Consider the following 14,519-nt stretch of genomic DNA (forward strand, 5'->3'; position numbering starts at 1 on the left):
TCTTTCAGGGAGAATTGTGTATTTCATAAATTAAATCTACAAGCCTTAGATTGGAGTATATTAAATACTGTCTGTGGCTGAAGACTCGCTAGGGATGTGGAATGGCAGTTTGTGGGAGAAGAAAGGAATGAAACACAGAGTGGGCATTCTCAGTTTGTTTGGTGAGTGTTCATGGAAAACCTGTTTGCTTTTGGAGCCTTTTAGCATGTATTTTATTTTTTTGTCACTAAAAATCGTGATAGGATTTAGAAGAACTGAAGTTGCCCTTCAAAGGCACTGTTTTCTTGGAGGACTGCATAGAGATCCTTTGTGCAGACCACAAACTCCAGTGTGGTTACAAAGAAGTCGTGCACAGTCATCACGATAGCAAATGTGGTTCAGAAAATGGATTTTGGACATACTCTGAAACGGTCTTTTGCTTGTACATCAAATTCTATAGGAAATTTTCAGTATCAGGTAGTTAAGAAATAGAATATTTCTTCCATAAACTTTGTTGGTACACAAATGGATATCTATATTATCAACTGGGAGAGGCTTAGCAGAATATGTGAGAAGGTCTGAGTACCATAGAAAATCCTCGCGTTTTGTTTGAATCAAAGAACCTTGAGAATTGTTCATGTAAAATGTAATGACATTTCCAAAAGTCATTACCTTTCCTACATCTGCAGCAGTTTTAAATTTGGTAACACCAGAAGGTATCACAAAACAGAGATGGTGTTGGAACCCCCAGAGTACAGGGAGAACAGCTGCTCCCGGTGTACTGTCATCTGCTGTTAAGAGTGATCTAAATCAAGCTCAACTTTTTCTGTTGGGGACTGAGTTAAATCTTATAAACAACACTTGCCGTTATTGGGGTTGCACGTACGTATTTAGGGTTTCTCATGTCAGCAGTTCCTAGTGAATGCAGCTGTAGTGGCATAAACTTTTCTTTATTAAATTCAGGTGTGCTGAGAAAAAGTAGGTATTTTGAAGAAATTGCTACTAGCATATGTAGTTGCAAGTTGGCTGGAGGATCATCCAGATAGTGCTGCTTTTTGCCTCTTTCTAGAATCACAGAACATCCTCAGTTGGAAGGGACCCATGAAGATGGCTGAATCCAACTCCTGGCTCCACACAGGACCACCCAAAAATCAGCCCCTATGTCTGAGAGTGTTGTTCCAAGGCTTCTTGAATTCTGACAGGCTTGGTGCTGTGACCACTGCCATGGGCAGCCTGTCCCAGTGCCCGACCACCCTCTGGGTGCAGACCCTTTCCCTAACACCCAGCCTGACCCTCCCCTGTCCCAGCCCCATGCCGTTCCCTCCGCTCCTGTCGCTCTCCCCAGAGAGAAGAGATTGGCAAGATCTCTTCCTGCCTCTGAGATTCTTTCTTGCATAGAGTTACTCAAATAATGAAGACTGCTAATAATCCACTATATGCTGTTCAAAGCAGATACAGTGTTGGTCACATTGACCACTGACTTGGTGATTTCCAGGTTGGATTATCACAGTAGTTTATGCTTAGAATCAAGTGTGTCGGTTGAAAAGCTCACCTAATTTGAGATACCATCTCATCTGCTGAATAGAAGCAGTACAAGATCAAACTGTACTCTAAAATGGTGATTTCAATACTGGTGACTGTTTGAGGGCTAGGGTTGTAAGTTCTAAGGAGAGCACCTAAGGAATCAACTCCTCCTCAGTGCCTGTAACATTTCACTAGGCACTTACAGAAAATGAGCTACCCGTATGGTGGTGTCAGTGCTGAAAGCTTGGTCAGTTGCTGGGGACAGGACATAATAATGTGCATTGGGGAAGTCAAAGACAAAATACTATTTACCAGAAATAATCCCATTTCAGAATATCTTTCTACCCGTCTTCATCCAGAGATAATATTTTTAAATGTGAAAGATTCAGGAACCATTCCTGCCTCTTCTTTATTGGCGAGTTGCTGTAATTCCACAATGTCGTGCAGAGTATTAACCTTTGATACACACATTTTTTTTTAAGGTTTTGTATTAATACAAGGTTTTTTAACTTTGATGGAAGATGTAAGATTGTTGTCTTGGTGTTTGGCCAGTGTAAATTCGGAGGGAAATTCCTTGGGTGTTTAGAGGCTAATAGAGACATTTGTCTGCCAAGCTGGGTTTTTCCTTTCCTTCTGTAGGGCTCTTTGGAGCTACTTAGGGGCTTGCTAGTTTAACCAAGTGGATGAAAGTTAGCGATTAATGTGTTTTGTTAAATGCTTTCAGAAATACGTCAAAAATGTGCATTCTTTGGGCCTCCACAAGGAGGCATGCAATATCTGGTTTACAGATCCTGTGATTTTTGATCTGCAGGAAGTGTTTAATAACTCAGTCTCACTGGAATACAGTGGTAATTGCCCCTCCAGCTTGCGCTGGTTTTCGAGTGATGTGATGGGCTTAACTTGTGGGGTGAGGAGTTGTTACCTGTCAGTTGTGTTTCTGCCTGCCTTATTTTACCATGCGTATGCACAAGAACCATTTTAGGAAATGTTCCTCTGTGGATTGTTGCAATGTTCACAAATTTGATAATCACGCTTTTTTTTTTTTTTTTTTTCTCTGTTCTAAAAGCAGAAATGAGAATAGGGATTGAGACGTTCTTTTCGTTTTTACGCTGTGGTTTGTGGCTACAGGAGACAGTTTGTTGAACGCACATAATGCCAGCAGGGGGCACTTTCAGAACAAGTCTGTCTCAGCCATCAGGCACAATATTCCAGCTGTTGTTTTCTAATGGCAATTTCATGTTAACATTTTGGACACATAAAGGGAATCAAATTACTGCTTCCTACTTGTTTAACAAAAACAAATGGAAGTCCAGTTCCATCATAATGCATTTGTCCAGCTGTCTTGTAAAGACTCATTTCTTCAATACTGTGCCTTCTTATCTCCTTGAAAGGATAATGTCAAACATGCTTGTATTAAGCCATGAAACTTTCCTGTGATATAATTAACATTGGAAAATGAGAAAAAGTGTATAAAGTGGTAACAATACATAATGTGGTGGTGGTGTGTGTTTGTTTGTTTTCAATAATAATGCTTTTATAGGAAGGTGACCTAAACCCAAGGGTTGTTGGAGGTTTTGGAGGGACTTTTATCAGGCCAAGTAATGCTCCTGGAAGGAAACTACCTGTTCCTTCAAGGGTCTGTATGTATGCAAGCTAGCATTATCTTACGTGTGTGTGTGTGTATACATATATGTTTAAGAGTGGCAGCTTAGATAATCCTCCATCTGCAAATAATTGAGAGTTGCCGGCATTCCAAGGCTAGAGCAGTTGGTTTGACCTGTCTTTTTTCCTCCTTCACATGGCTTGCAGTGGCAGAGAGAAGGCTTTTTTCTGCTGTATGGGTCAAACTTAGCCCTCGGAAGAAATAAGGAACTGATATTTGGTTATCTTTTCCAAGGTGATTTCAGTGGTGGCTAGAATCTCTGGGGGAAGAGAGAGTGAGAGAGGGGAAAAGAAGGGCCTGAACTTGGACAGTCCCAGAAGCTGAAACAGAAGTTGCAACAACAATTACATTACCCAAAGCAACATAATTTCCAGCTACATGTTTAAAAAATAATTGCCTTCCACGCATATTTTCAATATTTTTCAGTTCATTCAACTGCAGAGCAGCATGCATTGTGAATGAGTGTCCTCAGACTTAGCAGAAATAACAGTGAAAATTCTGCACCAAAAGTATTACATTCATGTCTTGCTAATGATCTTCATGGGCCATTTCTCTTGCATCGTATGGAACTGGAAGGAAGTCAGTGAGAAGCATTAGCCGCTAACCTTACTGTACAGTTAGACTACAGTAAGAGCAAAGAAACTCCGTTTCTGTTTTACCAGTGTCACTGACACATGAAAAAAAAAATAAACTTGCTTTAACAGCTTTTTGTTTGCAACATTAATTCACAAGTATCTCTGAAGAGTGTTTTGTGGTAGCAGATTTTCAGCCTGTTCTTACCACATGAAATGCATATGTGTGAGACACCAAGGTATTGCAAGTGAGAGAAGGTGAAATTCCACCTTAAATGTATGAGTTATTTTTGTGCTCCTTCGTTTTCAAAGCTATCCCTCTAGTTCACAATGAAACTGGAAAACAGAAGTAGTATATGCTGCTCGTGGTCTGCACGCTGAACTTTAAGACATTTGCTTGTCGTGTCATCACCCAGCCAGGGAAGGACAAATCAAGGTTTACCAGTCATTTCAAGCCTTCCCTTGCAGTCTCACAGGAAAGCTGAATGGTGGTAGTATATTACCACTGGGAATGGCATTAACTACAGCTGCGGGAAAATATGATACACAGGGGTGTTAAACATCCCAAGCGCAGTTGCAAATCATAAAAAAAGTAGGGTTACAGGGACAGCTAGAGGTCATCCAGACTTTGTTCCCCCACCCTTTGTTCCTTCTGCCATCATCGGCTTGTGTGCTTACTGTGATTCATGCTAGTTTGCGAGGGCAGGGAGAATCACTTCTGGGGGTGAAAGAGACGGAGGACTTAGGGAACTTGGGGCTTCCTCATGAGCATCAGCCAGCACAGTGCCAGCTCTTGAACGTACAGCTGGGCTGTCCTTCTCCACAGCAGTGAGGCTGCTCTAGCCCTGCATGCCCACATTTATTTATTTAAGTAATTACTTGTTTGCTTGACCAAGAAACTTTTGCATCTCACACAGCATACATTTGTGATTGGAGGTGCACTTTCATGTGCCTGAAGCACATTTTGAAAAGTGGATGGCTGCTGAAGTGGCTACTGGGTTTTAAAAGTCATTCAGCCCTGGAGATGAGGGCGAGCAGTTCAGATGTCTGGGACTGGTGGACCTGTACGGATCCCACCCTTTGAACTTTCTGATTGCTCAGGGAGCTTAGCAAACTGTAGGGGCAACTGGAATACAAATAAAGAACTCTTAGATATGATACCAATCCGTTGCTTTCACCAGTTGTTTTATTTTTGTTTGTTTTGTTTTGTTTAAATATATGGAATCTGAGACAAACACTGGGAGGGCAGGACACAAAGAGATGACCACAGTATGTACAATTCTCATATTCGAATCTTTTCGTGAAGTGGGACCCCAGCAGCTGTACTAAGCTGCTCTGTACCCAGCGCAGCCGAAGTTACCAGCTGAGCACCCTGCAGCAGCAGCACAGGCTGCGTGCGGGATTTTCCCTCTTCCCCTCCCATGGGGAAGGGCCCTTAACTAAAGAAAGTCAAAGGTAACAGTCTCCTTTACCTCAATGGATACCATTTTAAGCACTGTCTTGTTCTGTTCCTTTCCTTGCAAAAACAATCCTATCTTTCCTTTGGAAAGAGGGTGGAACTGTTCTGAATCCCAATGACCCAGTCGGTGTCCGTAGGAGCCGCTTTCCCCCGCCTGGGGGCTCAGCCACGTGGGCTGCGTTGCTCTCACCTGGCAGGTGCAACTCATAGCAAATAGAGAAAACGCTGAATTCAGCCTTCTGAAGAATTTGGCTTAGTTAGAAGTGTTTTTTGTAATAATGCATCACTTCCTTCCTCTGTGCTGATGTTTTCTGAACTTTCATCATCTTCCTCTGTCAGCTTCACCCTTCTGATGAAGAAGTAGTTCATTTTTTTAGGAAAAAAATATTGCTGCTGATTGCCCGTGACGCTCGGCGATAAAAATAGAAGCTGAAGTTCCACAGCCTCAAGTTTCATAGGGTTTCCATCCTTATGTTTCACGAAGTGAGCCTCTTCCTACTTCCAGTTTTTATCTAAGAGTAATTGCCCCTTCTCCTCCCTTTGGTTCTCCTGAAGGAGATGAGTTCCCAGGCAAAAGATCTCACTAGGGCGACCGTGTGTCCTTGTAGCTCTGTGAGTCTTACCTTGTCATTAAAACAGAACCACAGGATTCAGAACAAAATGCTCATACTGGCAGCACTGATGCTGCTCTCCAAGATCCGGTTGAAAAAGCAGGCTTGCCTCCTGTGAGTTCTGCTGCCTTTGGTTTTCCGGAACACCAAAACACGAGACACAGACACCTACTGCTGGCTCTGTTTTCAGATGGTGGTGTTTCTTTCAGGTGGTTCTGGAGCACTTGGCACGATAACCTTGCAGAGCTCTTCTCTCCAGCAAGGTGCTCCTGTTGAGGACAGCTCCAAAAAGGAGGTAAGCTTCCCCAGTTACAAGTGCCAACCCCACAGTGTGACCAGGAGGTGAAAAGAGAGGAGTACATCCAGATGTGGTACATTGCCAGGGCTTCTCGAGGAAATCTGGCTGTGTCCTGAAAAACGGGAAAAGAGAAAGTCTTCATGAAACCAGTGGCTTGACAAGAAATGTGTTTGAAATTTGTGTCAGGGATTTTTATATGAATGCCCTCCTGGAAGATTGCTTATAAAATCGTGGATTTTGGCCCATTTTCAAAATTCTACTTTTTGTGCATATGTGTGTTTGTGCCATACAGAAAAGCCAGCTTTGAGGTACTGCAATAAATCATTTTTTGTCTTAGTAGAGGAGGCACAGACACTCAGCAACAATTAATGCAACTTCCATTTCTGAATGGCTGGGAATATTTGTTCAAAATCCTGATAGAACCACAACAACCAAAAAAGTATAAATAAATTAAAGTTCTGTACAGTGAGCCTGAGGTAGGCGTTTTGATTAAGAGTTATTACCATTATCTGTATAGCAATATAAAAATATAAAATATGAATATTTTATATTTATATAAATATAAAAAAGCCTAGGCCACGGAGACTCGGATGGCAGTAGCACTGTGTAACGCTCTTTGCAGTGTGGATTGGCATGAACCACAGAATAGCCTTGCCACAGCTGCTACCTGCACCCCATGATGAAGGTAGTACAAAGGCAAAAAGAAAAAGATCTTGAACCCCTGACTTAAGCAGTACAGAGGTTTTTTCCCCATAGCTGTTCAGGTCAAAGCCCTTCTCTGGGAAGATGTTGCTTCCTATACCAGTTTTTAGGCTGCTCCAATTGCAGTAGTATCTCATGGACCTGCAGGCAGTGGCTTTCAGAGTGTTGTGCTCTTGTCACCAGTGTGAGTTTTTCCTCCTCCTCTCTCTAGAAGGAGTATGATGTATTAACGTGTAAAGAACAAGTTAATGTCGGGAGTCCTCAGTAATGCTTTGAAGTAAATGTGAGGTGATGGCAAGTCTCCTGGTGTCTTGTGGCCTCTGCCAGGCCTATGCACTTCCGTTTGTCCCAGAAATAAACTTAAAACAAGGTTTCTATTAGCCCAGAGGGAGTCTCCCAAGACATGGTGATGGTAAAGTGACAGTAAAATTGGGCTCTTTAAAATAAATAGGAAAAAAATCAACCCAGCAAATAAATGAATAGAAATGGAGCAAAGGTGAAACAGATCAAAATTGTTCCAGTTTTATAAAAAAAAATTAAATATCTGCTGATCTGGTTATAATGACTGCACAGCGTGAGAACTGTTTCTGCATACAGCAGCCTTTTTTACTCTCAGCAGGTCTTTTAACTTTTCAAAGTCCCTTCCAAAATAGTAACTAATATAGAACAAATTATTTTCCTGCCTTTCTTAAGCAATTGCCACAAATAATAATAAAAAAAATAAGCCTGGGTGCTGTGCCTGCATTTTTTTTTTTTTTAAGCTTTAAAAAATAATGTTGACAACAGGAAATATTTTTTCTTTTTTCAAAAACGTATGTTTTGAAAGTCAGGCTTTTGTTCTTTCTGCCATCCACAACACCCGCCACTCCCCAAAATCCAGCAGTAGAAAAGCCTTCAGATATGTAAGGTTTGTGATTCAGTTTATCCTACTATAGCAAATTTGAAACACTCTCCCTTCTCCTAATCTTTTTATTTATAGAAATACATTTTCATGGTGAGCAAATATTTCTATTGAGGAAAAGTTGTCAGAGAGCTTTCAACCAAGCCAAATATATATACAGTTATCTCCTTTAAATACAGGCATTTTTATGCTCACCCTATTTGCATTTCGTTTTGAAAAAGTTTCATTAAAATTTTTGACCCTTGACAATTTCATACTTCTTGTGGAAGGTAACAGCTAGAGGTATTCTGTCTCCTGTTCTATTTGCTTTTACGATGTTCTCATGTAGTGTTGTGTCACTGAAGGCATACGGCACCATCTTATATGTAACTTCATGTTCTATGAAGACCTCTAAGCCAGGAGAGCTAATATAGACCTAATATAACTCTAAGAGGAGTTATATTAGGTTTAAAAAAGACATTTCCTGTAACTTTTTAAATTGTTTATGGCCCATGAGGTATAAAGCTGAAATTTTCTGCATGATAATGATGAAACACTTCAACAGTTCTCTTCCTTAGTTTTTATTTGAGTTTATTGCCACCCAATCTTGTTGCAACATCTTACTGTGGCTGAACATACTACATTAACTTTAATATAATGACTGTCATGTAATTGATTATGTCTTTCAGCTACGCTAAGTAAAACACAAATTACAGCCATTAATTTTTATATGAGAAAGTGTTACAGGTTTGATGACACCAATTTAAGATTTTGTAGAGCTGTTATGAATAATTTGACTTACAAACAGGATTTTTTATGGGAGATTTTCTTGACCACGGCATGTCAGGGCTGGACAGCACTTCTGTATTTTATGTACTTAAGAAGTGTTTGTAAATGACCTTACTATTGTTACTTCTCTGTAATGATTAAACCTAGACTTTAGCATATGCCTTGTATTTCAGAATTGCTGCCAGATGAGATCTACTTAAATTTTCCTGAAGGACCTTATGTGGAGTCATCATTCTTGTATTTTTAGCATATTTATTACTTTGTTTACTGAAAAATACCCCCAAATCTCTTGATTTAGTAGTTCATTCCTACCAAGGTAATTTACAAAGGTCTTATCTCCCAGCATGGAGTGGCTTCCATGTTATTTGTGTTTTATTGATTTTTATGATGCTCTTAATGGTGACTGGCTTTACAGACTGGGGACCACTGGCACTTCAGTATTCCTCTTTCTGTGGTCTAGATCAGTGTTGGTGGTAAAGGTAATTTTTCCCTGTCTGAACAGCTGGATCTAAGTTTGTATTTTGCTAGAAGCATCTTGGATTTTCTCTATTCAACACAGTTTATCAATCTACCAAATTCAAATTCAAACTAATAAATTTAAATTAATTAATTTAATCAAAGGTAATCACTCAGACACTTAGCACGTTAAGGATTGTTGCCTTACCAGAAGCGGAATGTTCCTCCCCAGTGCTAGATCGATCTGGGGAAAAAAACAAAACAAAACACAAAAATCAAAGTTATTTGTTTAACCTGAGGAAAAGAGTGTCAATAATTCATCTAAGGGTTAGCAGTTTTTCTTAGAAGGAATATATTTAACAAATAAATTGAAAGTTTAAGTGTGATTACAAAATTAAATCAGAAGAAACGATGCTTTACTGCTCCCAAAAATGAGATGATGAAAACAATTTTGTTCTGCATTTTTTAAAAAGAAAAAAAATCAATTTTGAAAACTGCAAAACATTTCACTTTTAGATTTGCTGAACAAAAGTATATCACTTTACATTTGAAAAGCATTTGTCTCTTGAGAATTATGTGATTTAAAACAAAGATATAAAGGGTGTAAACGTCTTGAAAAACAAATCTTTTCTCTTTTAAGCTGAATGAAAAGTGTGTCATTGACTATAACGAAAATTTCCAGCCAATTTGTACAAACAACCTTAACAAACTATGATTTCTTTTGACTTTTATCCCCTTTTTAATTTTTTTTTTCAGTCAGTCAACTGGTCAAACCAAATACCCGAGCATTCCACTAGCCATACTCGTAAGTAATTCAAACATGTTCGCTCAGCTGTTTGGCATTATTCAAGTGGGGGTTATGGTCTTGGTCATTTTCCTAGGGAAGAAAAAAAGATATTCTCTCTTCATGAGTCCAGCCTTGCCACAGCTACAAGGCAAAAGGTAATTAGCAACTGGCTTCCTGTCATCTGAAAGGGTATTGGCCTGGACTTTGAATTGCCAATGGTGAAGCTAATCCTGCTTCATGGACCCAAGTACAAACAATGAAATAAACTCTCCCATCCCCCTGGGAACAAGGTGGATCCAGTACAGTACAGCATCCCAAGTAGCCAAATGCTTAAAAGTCTGGAGACCTCATTAATGTCTCCTGGAAAGGGAGGGGGAAGAGCCAGGTGGCTTGCCCTCAGGGGTCCTACTAATTCTGTGGATATGCTGCGATGAAGCGAAGATACGTTTATTCTTCTTCTCCCATCATATTCTTCCAGCAAAAGCAAGGAACAGAGTGAAACTGCATGAAGATTTGCTTTAAAAATTGAACTCATCCAACAATGGCCATTATGCATGGCTTGTCTGCAAGAAATGCTTCCCTCAACCCCTTCCCTCTGAACTAAACAAAAATCTTACCCGATACATTGAGCTGGATTTTAGATTTCTGTGTTGGGGTGGGATGATTCCCAGTCTGCTTAGAGATGCAAGAATATACAGCTGCATCCTGTAGCTGGACATTGGAGAGCTTAAGGGAAAAGTTGCCGTGCTTCACCTGGTCCAAAAACAGACTGGTTCTGCCACTGTAATATGTATTCTGGAACGTCGGCTTATCTTCCCCATTGTGAAAAAAATGCACTATGTTAGACTCTATCTGCCAGTAGAGCATCAAATTGGAAACATCCAGTTCACTGGGAGAGGTGGTGGCACAAGGCAAAATGACACTTTCTCCAACAAACGCATGGCACGTTGTGTCTGGTTGACCTGGAATAAAAACAGACAACTTTCTCAGCACACGGCAAAGCTAGGGACACCAACTTTCCTATACTTTTCCTTCCTCACGTTGCTATTGCCTCTCTTCCCAGCCTTTTCCTCCCTTTTCTTCTGCCGGTGACCCCCTGCCCCCAGCCGGGCAGGAGGCAGCACGTGCTGTGTAGGGACTGAGGGCTACGTGTGCTCAGTGCCCAGCAGGACAGATGTTGCTGCATGCAAATTGCACCCACTTCATCAGCATGGGTGCTGCTTGAATTTGTCTTCTTAGCTGGTGATTTTTCTCCACAGCGTCTATGAATATTTTATAATATTTTATAAATTTATATATTTTATATATTATAATTGTATATATTGAATAATCAGATAATTTAAATTAAGCAGTCAGTTCAAAAGGGGAGGAAGGGATGTGGGGATGTGAAGACAGACAGATGTGATTGAACAACTTTTGGTTTTGGAGGAAGTCTGGCTGGAAAAAAAAAGGAGAAGCATGAAAAAGGTGTTGCTGTTGTCAAGAGAAAAGTCCTGAAGGAGTTTGATCTCCCACAGCTCCCTTTGCCACCAAGCCTGTCATGGCTTCAGACTCGTAAATAAGGTGCAGGGTCCTTGAAGGAGCCTGACCTCGTGAAGATGGTCTGACAGTACGGGGCTCCTTTCTGCAACTCTGTCTGGGTGCACTCAAGGCTCCTCCTAACACTTGTCTCTGGGCTTCTCGTACTCTTTGGGATATTCTCCCAGCACCCCAAAAAGGTCTGCCATTCTCCCTCCAGCTCCTTTTCCAAGGCCTCAAGGAGATGGACTGTTGCTCCCTGGATATACTCTGTACATGTGGCCTGCGTGTGTCTGGCAGAAACGTTACCAATCAATTCCAGCAAATGCAAGAACCGCTGTGAACGTATCCTGCTGGTGAGCAAACAGGCAGGCAGAGCAGGAGGCCAGGTTTCTGTGCATTTCTAGCTGTTTTTTTTTTTTCTTTTTTTGCTTGTTTGTTTGTTTTTAAAGAATAAAAGCAAGAGTTAAAGCACGGGCAGCTAGGTATTTTCAGCACAGAATGAAATTAACGCTTTGACCAAACCTGTTTTGCAAAACGATGCTATAAATTAAAACACAGATGAATTAGTTTGGATGGGAAACTTTCGTCCCCAACAGGGAGCAAAAATAAAAGCAGCATGAGTTTGGGATTGTGCCAGAAAGAAAAGCTACATCTCACTGTGAAAAAGCTCAATCTGTTTTCATGGCCAAAGTTCTGAGAAGCATCAGGGGTAATTAATCAGACTAAATATAGAAATAAAATGTTCTTGGTGGCACCGTAGCCATTCCAGTGTTGTAGGCCTGTAAGCCTGCCAGATCTGAGCATGTATTGGGCTAAAGACCAAAGAGAGCCCCAGTTCCCTCTTGAGGTCTCTGATACCGGCCAGGGCTCAGCTGGTTGCATGCTGAGGGCTACGTTTCCATATTTATCAGTGTCTGGCTTGAGGCTTGTTTGTTCTCACACTGCGTCCTTCCAGACAGACATAAAAGCAGAAGGAAAAGTATCATATGGATCACTAAATCACGGTGCAAAGTGAGTGTCTTCTATTAAAATTTTTTCACCGAACATCTGCTTTCCTTAGGTTTGCAGATTTTTCAGCTGAAAATCCCAGTCCACTTTCGCCCCACAGTTTAAACCTTTATCTAAAAAAACCACAGGGACCAGAATTTCAGTAACATACAAATAATTGTCTTATTATTTTACTTATAATCAAATCCAGCACCCGCTGCACTGCATGCTTGCTGCCAGAGGATGTATGACCCTGCACGCCCTGAGGAGGTCACCTCAGCCGTGCAATTCGCAATTAGTGCTGTACCCTGGCACTAGCTATACCCAGCACACCTGGAGGGCCACCACCAGGTGAAGAAGGGCAAGGAGGGGAGGGAGCAGCCTGAGCTCCATCCCTCAGCACTTGGGGCCCTAGGCAGCTGAGCAAGGCTGTGCTCGGTGGTCTCTCCAAGGCAAAACCGTGTCTGAAAGAGGGTTATTGCTGACCGTGGTTGGCTACAGTGGGAGGAGGAGCGTGTCTGGAGCTGCTGCAGGTGTTTTGTAAGCCCAGGAAAAAGAAAACCTCCAGAGGGGCTTTCTGGTGGGGTGAATCCTGTCCACAGGATGCTATTAGGAGTGCTAGCAGTGTACTTAGTTGCACATAGGTGAAGAAAAGATAATCCCAAAGTCAGCAAAATTTGTTGCTCTATTTGGGAAAACAGACAAAATTTTGTTTAATGAGGGAAAGAGGGGAAAATAGTGTCAGTCCTATCTCTGGATTGTGTTCAGTTCTAAACTTGATAGCAGCTTTGGAAGTGCATCAGTTTTCTTTTTGCCACTTCAGTCTTTTTCTGAAGACTGAGGACACCAGTGTTCAGCACACCTAAGCCTAGCATAACTCTTCCTTTCCTGCATAAGGTGGTATACGCATTTCTTAACACTCGCGATGAGTGTGTAAACACCCATGGGGTCCAAACCACCCTGCCCTAAGAGGAGGCTCTGGTGGAGTTGTCTGGGGCAAGAACAGGTGACTGAAATCTGGCTGTAATGAGTTAATTAACAGAGCCTCCAGGCTCATGAGGTCCTTTGTAGATGGGAAGACTTTTGAGCACAAGCTGAATGTGAACGCCAGCTTTGAGAAGCAGGCTGAAGTTAAGGCTGACTAGGTGATGTTTGTTAAGCTTCTTACCAAAGTCCTTGATACAGCAGAAGGTGTGGAAGAAGATTTTCCTGACCAGAAGGCAGAAGCACTCATTCAGTGAGCCCCAGGAATGGTGGTGGCCTGCTACTGGGATGTGTAGAGCAGGGTGAGCAGCACTTATCCATCTACCTGGAAAGCTCGGCGTGTGTGGCCTTGTGCAGATCTCTGTGCTGGCAAAAACGTGTGTTGGCACACAGCTTGCACTTGCAGACGTGGGACTCGAACATAAGGTGAGACTAGGTTTTATTTCACGGTTTTGTTCTTTTAAAAGCAACTTGGAGTTTAAATGCTGGCACAAGGTTCAAGATTATCAAGGTGAAATTAAGAGTGGTAACTTGGCCAATTCATATGATCTCCATGATGAATAAACACTGCTGCTTCAGTAGTCAAAGTGTGGTGAAGGGAAGCTCCTAAAGACATGGCTTTTCTGTTGGTCTCTCCTCCCCCTCCTGAAGGTGATCTGTGGCAACCATCTCTGTTTTCTCAGTTGTGTATTGGTTGCACCAGAGGAATGTGAGATGCCAGGAGGAGATTCAAAATTTATGCCTTATGGAAAAGGGCCTGGGAAAGGAAGGCTCTTGAACCTCTCTCTCTCTTTCTTCCCTACCCACCTCCAAGTTCACTCTGATAATACTAGTGAAGTTTTGATGCTAAACAAAGAAAGTTACAGAAGTAAAGGGATAAGCAGAAAAATGTTCTGGTGTTAGAAGTGTGGCAGTGGGAAAAATCTTGTGTTTTGTTGAGTGAGTACTCGTGAGTTCAAACTGAAATGTGTTACCCTGGCAAGGTAATCTTGTATGATTCCTCACAGGATAGCGTCTCACCTATGTGCTAAAGTATTTGAAGAGGGGTAGGGGACTGTTTGGAATCCTAGTTGCTTGCTCAGAAATACTGAACTTAAACTTCCTTATTTAAAGGGGAAAAATGAGTCAAAGGGTAAGCACTTCAATGGCTCAGAGTGTTTACAGGTGCACTCATCTACCAAAAGAGCATCTTGAGTTGCAACAGACTTTTCACACAGCTCTGCAGAAACATATGGAAGTTTTCCCTAAAAATGCTAACTGTGCTCCTATAAGAGAGGGAGAGACCACTTCTAGATGACGCATAACTT

The 14,519-nt window shown here is 41.5% G+C and overlaps 1 long non-coding RNA gene and 1 gene segment (V, D, J or C); one reads left to right on the forward strand and one right to left on the reverse strand.

Annotated features, from left to right (window-relative positions):
* Positions 1-4,908: 4,908 nt before the first annotated feature.
* Positions 4,909-14,519, reverse strand: part of LOC310892978 (T cell receptor beta variable 2-like) — a 35,495-nt gene continuing 25,884 nt past the window's right edge. The window contains exons 5-7 of the V gene segment in view: positions 10,338-10,682; positions 9,142-9,177; positions 4,909-6,218 (exon numbers count right to left, since the gene is read on the reverse strand).
* The window catches only part of LOC310892984, a 94,417-nt gene continuing 90,597 nt past the window's right edge, over positions 10,700-14,519 (forward strand). Inside the window, exon 1 of the long non-coding RNA XR_014578608.1 lies at positions 10,700-13,638. This is a non-coding gene — a long non-coding RNA (uncharacterized lncRNA). The remainder of the gene's footprint in view (positions 13,639-14,519) is intronic.

Source organism: Anser anser, assembly GCF_964211835.1.
Source record: "Anser anser genome assembly, chromosome: 1".
Lineage (NCBI taxonomy): Eukaryota > Metazoa > Chordata > Aves > Anseriformes > Anatidae > Anser > Anser anser.